This window comes from Bombus pyrosoma, linkage group LG8 (assembly GCF_014825855.1).
Source record: "Bombus pyrosoma isolate SC7728 linkage group LG8, ASM1482585v1, whole genome shotgun sequence".
Taxonomy (NCBI): Eukaryota; Metazoa; Arthropoda; class Insecta; order Hymenoptera; family Apidae; genus Bombus; species Bombus pyrosoma.
Genome location: NC_057777.1, coordinates 9,816,843 through 9,822,327, shown reverse-complemented (window position 1 = coordinate 9,822,327; position 5,485 = coordinate 9,816,843). Strand labels below are relative to the sequence as shown.

General features: G+C 41.6%; 1 protein-coding gene across 3 annotated transcripts in view; it reads right to left on the bottom strand.

The window, feature by feature from the left end:
- LOC122570129 overlaps window positions 1–3,827 on the bottom strand; it is an 11,598-nt gene extending 7,771 nt beyond the window's left edge. Inside the window, exons 1-4 of one of the 3 annotated variants that reach the window (XR_006317705.1) lie at window positions 3,769–3,827; window positions 2,783–2,910; window positions 2,569–2,674; window positions 9–2,497 (exon numbers count right to left, since the gene is read on the bottom strand). The gene's annotated coding sequence lies outside the window, so the exon portion shown is untranslated. The other 2 variants (XM_043732049.1, XM_043732050.1) reach the window with 2 other exon arrangements.
- Window positions 3,828–5,485: the final 1,658 nt, after the last annotated feature.

The following is a 5,485-nucleotide window of genomic DNA, read 5'->3' as shown; positions in this document are numbered from 1 at the left end:
TACGAAGATAATTCTGGAGCGATTGCAATATCAAAATTTGGAAACTTAACAAAAAATTCTAAGTACATTGAAGTTCACTTCCATTTTGTGAATGAAAGTTACGAAAATAAAGAGATTGACATTATAAAAGTAGACTCAGAAAATAATGTAGCTGATATTTTAACGAAGGCTCTAGGGAGAAATAAGTTTGAAAATTTTAAATTACTTTTAAGAATGGTTTGATTGACTTGTAAAAGGAAATGAATATGCAGCACAAAAATTAAGGAGGTGTGTTGAGATATGTATAATTTTCTGTGCTGGACTAAGTTAAACGCGCAGTAAGAATACTTGTATGCGAGTATCAGTGTGTGGAAGTGTGTGCGCGACGCCTCGAAGACAGATGAAAGTAAACAGTTCAGTCGTTAGAAGCATCTGGAAGAACAGTCGGTTAATATCGGGTATAGAAGAAAGTGCTGAGACGCGTGCAGTTATGTATCGATAAATATAATAGAGATCATCCATTAAGTAAATATATAATTATTCAAACATTAATTAAAGGTGTAAATTTTGTGTTCCCATAACATTATTTCGGCTTCATAGATCCAAAATCCTCAACACAGTATCCACTGATGCACATTGTGTTCTCGACCCTGATGCCAACCACTCTCTTCTTACTGATCAGCGTCTCACTAGACGCTTGTCGTCCATTGAACAGAGTGACCCATAGCGATGCATCCCCGACCGTATCATTGTACCAATACGGTAACTGTTCGTACGGTTCGGATATAACCACTATGTCCAGTCCGTTTTCGCACGCATACTGTGCTAGAAGATCGTGTGCAAGCCGGAATCTGTTTAAATGAATCTGCAAGACCTTCATCTTCTTCCTTAACCCTGAGCTTAACCTCAACCCTGACCATTGGGCATGCCAGCGAGCCCGTAAGGTGCCTGGCATTTACTCCTTCCTGTCTGGAACACATCGCACATCTTGACTCCTTCCTGCACTCCTTCATTATGTGCTCACTGCTCCCACACCTCCTGCACAGCTCCCTACCGGGAAATACCACGGTGCATCTCGCCACGTATGCCCTAGCATATGGCACCTATAGCACCTCTCAGGTCAGGCCTTTACAGTCGGGCTCCTTTCCCGTCTTCGCCGCGGTTTGATGGCGTCCACCTCCTTAGTGCTCTCCTTCATTCCGATTAGACTATTCGGAGCCTTCTCTAATCCATCGACCATCCTCTCGTCGTTCCTCAGGCAGTCATTTGATAAACGTCGGGGCGAGCCTGGGTAGGCACCACCCGTAATACCGACGGGGCTTGGGTGCTCCGAAACCCCCTGAGCCGTAATTTTTTCCCTTCTTACTGACTTGTCCATATTTTTTTTCTTTTTTTCAGATAGCATAGTCCAGGGATATAGCCAAGTTCGCCATAAATTCTTTCTTCCTTTCTCGTGTCCATTACTATTGCCAAGGTCGTCATAATCGTTATACACTTTCCATGTAATACTCTATCAAAGTCATCAATAATATTTGTAACCTTCATTCACCATTATACACATATCTGACTGTCACTTTATAATCAAAACGGTTACTCACGAATGCTTCAACAAAGCCTTATTTGAATGTTTAACTTTAAGTAAAGGTGGCTCTCACCGGTTAACGTTCAATATAAATAAACGGTGTTCTCTTAAAAAAAAATTGCGTCTTTGGTACAAACTTTTATAATTTTAGTACATAATTAGCATATTTCTAAGGCAATTAAACAAATAAAACTTAAATAAAGACTTTTAAATCTTATAACAAATATGAATTTACTTCATATATTTTTGCAAATCACCTACATTCTGTAACTTAGACATTTATAATTTTCATAAATGTTTAAACATCCGTAATCTAGTCATTAGTATATAATATAATTCAAAAAGAAAGATTTTTAGTAGGCTTCTTAATCAGCTCCGTGTAATAACAAAAATTCGTTTATAAAACAAAAAATTTTTAATATTTTATTAAGGTCTATCAGATTTACCTAAAGTTACCTAAATGCTAAAAATAAAGAACATAAAACATTTTAATAAGATTTCGGAAACTATATTAAAAAATTAAATATACTTAAAAATACATAAATATTATATAATAATCGATGTTTGAGAATTCAATGATTAAAAATAAGTATTCTTTGTCTTTATGATTTTTAGCTTAAAAAGCGATTGTTTAAATAGCGTAACAGTTTTTACAATATACCAAGATCTTAAAATCCATCAAGCATCAAGTTTTATATGTTACAGCGTTTGAATGAATGAATTCATACAGTTCCTAAAACACTTGTATACCTCATATATTCATAACAGTTTCTTGAATTAAACATTACCTATTTGACTAGGATATCTTGAAGAATGTTTAATCTTTGTACAATATCTAATATTTGATGCAGCAAATACTATACGTTCATGTATTGTACAATAAAACATTAATTCTCCATTCATTATACATCTTCCATTAATATATTGGCCTAAATCCTATATAAAACACAAATAATAAACACAGTAACTCTTCATGCACATCGTTATGAATTAATGAATATACATACTAGGATTTGGAGGCGGACATAATCTATACATATCTGGCAAAATAAATTGTGGTGGAAATGGTCTTCATGAACCCATCATATGCCTAGTTCCTCCAAAGTCTGCATTCTAATTGAAACCAAGGAGAAATCCAACCAATTACAGGAAAAAAATGCTAACAACCAACAAAATTTAATGTCAGAAAAGTTATATTCCGCATATAACTTGAATACTTACTCAATAATAAACAGGAACAGGAATCTAGTTGATATAATGTAATGAAGATACCCCCTGTTATCTAGACATATCTCTTTCTTTTGTTTTTTGGGACTGTTCTCTCAATCTTTCTCAATACAGACTTTCACCTGTGAATGATTTGCTGTATCAATAGTATCTATAACATTTAATTTTCAAGAAACCCAACATTTCACATGTCTTATTATGTATCTGTGATTAGACTTTCTGGTCCATGCTCTTTACCCTTACTCTCTTAAATATGTGTCGGATTTACATTAGGACTGGGGTTAGGGGCGTTTAATGAATCTTCACTGGAATTAGCCATCGGTGCGGTACAACAAAGGTAAAGTTTATTAACACAAGTAGAGATATTATAGTGTGGACATTTAACCGCAGTGATTAGGCACTCGCGACACTAATGACAACGTCCTCAGGTTCGATAACGAACCCGCGGTCAACAGGATAGCGAATTTCCGTCGAAGTCTAAGTTGGACACTATGTTAAAACGTGGAGTAATTACTGCTCGTAACTTAAATCGTTACTTAAATCGTTGATGAGATCGTACGAGAGAGTGTCTCTCCGTCACGGTGACGCTGTGGAGAAGAACTATGATGGAGTGTGTCTAAGGGCACGAGATCATCGGATTTGTGAAGAAAAGCGTTCGATCGGAAAGTGAGGGAAGTTTCTAACGGGAAGCGTCATTTGTGAAAAAAAAAATAGATTTCCCCTATCTTCCCGTAGTTGGGACAAAGACTGTTTGTCTGTTTGAAGGACTTATGATTTAGTTAACTAAATCTTAAGATTTATAACGGACCCTCAGGCTAGCTAAACATGTACTGTGGAGATTCGTCGACATATGGTACCCATTTTACCCGAAGAATAGGTCTGTGTGTAGCGAGCCACGGGTCAGAAACAGTTGGAATGTTTACTGTTGAGTGCCGCTACAACTATTTCTTTTTAAGGAGAGCTATACTATTATTCCATACCTTTGTTAGACAAAACATTCATCCCTTGACCGCGGCTACGTTCGGGGACTGGTTATCGCCTCGAGCCCAAGCTCACTTTCACAAGTCTCGAACAAATAGAATCGGACTGAATGACGACAATTGCTTAATTACGGCTATGGTAGAATCTGTATTACAGTGTTACGGGATTTTCCCAAAGTTCCAAAGGGAAGGTTCCGGTGTCCTTTCATCTGCGACATACGAATGATCCAATGATTTTTTCTTTCTCGTAAATGCTCTTCCTCTGCACTGTGCTATTAACTATGTCGCCTAACTTTTTCTTCATTCTGTTTACTTCTGCCTTTACTGAAATCTCTTCCCCTAAATAAATTATACAACAATTTAGTAAAACTGTAAAATAAATATATCAAACAAATAAACTAGACTGTAACAAATAATTTGTACCTTTTTTTCTTTCTTCTACGTGAAGAAATCCTCATGGACACTTCGCCGCTGCGGCAGCAGCAGAGCAGTGTCCGACTCTTACCGACTAAAACTCCACGATGGCCTGCCTACGCATGTGACAGGAGTGCCCCGGGATCTCTTGCGAATTACTGCCGGTGCATTCCCCTCGTCCTCTTGATCGGGCCTGCAAATTTCCCTAACAATTAATTTGATGCTAGGGGAGGTATAACAACTAGCGTTACCCCCTTGGCTAGTCACGGCCCGAAGGGAGGTTGAAGCGGCCCTGGGCCATCACCCTCAGCCGCGTTGCCCTACAAAGCTGAGAGTTTCTCTCTCTCTCCCTTTCTGCTCGCTCCTTTACGAGCATAACTTGCTCGCAGGAGGGACGGACAGCCTCGTACTACTGTGGCCCGCTCAGCATCCCCTCTATGATCGCCGAGAAAGCCAATCTCTCAACTATGACGAGACGCAGGGTGTAGCGAGACAGCTCCCACGCCGAACAAAATTCCAGCGTGTACCGCGCAATGTCCCCGCCCTCCCTGCAGTGGATGACCGTCGCCTCGCGTCCGATCTTTATCAGGTACTCATCGAATACGCCGGGTCTCGTGAGCACTTGGCTCATCCTGTAGGTCAACAGGAGGCCGCGACGACTCCTCCATGTCTCCTAACTTGAGAGGACCGCCACCACGCCGCGATATTCGCCTCCTTCGTTGATCAGCTGAGACCGCCACTGGCCCCACGCATCTTCCTCGACGGATTCCAGGTCGCCTAGCATCGCCTACTCGGCCACATCCTCCCCGGGGTCCAGCACTCTCAAGTGGGTATATCTCCGCAACGCCCGAAGCCCCCACGGAAGAGACGCGGCCAGAACAGTCACCGCTGATGGCGGTTACTGCGGGTCTAGGTGTGTCCCCTGCCTCCATAAATATATAGAGGTGATCCGAGACTGTCTCCACTCCCTCGGCCACTCTCCTGCCTGAAACCCGTCTGAATGCTTCGGGGGTGGGCCATGTGACGTCCACGACGGAGCACCCTCCCCACGTCACGCAGGTGCTGGCCGAGCCCCTGTTTACCAACAGGAGTCCAAGATCCCCGGCCCAATCAGACAAGGCGCGGCCGCGCGCATTGGTCCTGGCTTTTCCCTATTCCGTAGAGTAAGCGTTGAAAACTCCCAGGCCGAGCAGGAACCCCGACCAGGAACTCCTCGAACGCTGCATATACACTATTAGACGACACGTACACGCCCACCACCACCATTCCTGCCCACTCGACCGTGACGTATCCGTTGCCGCGC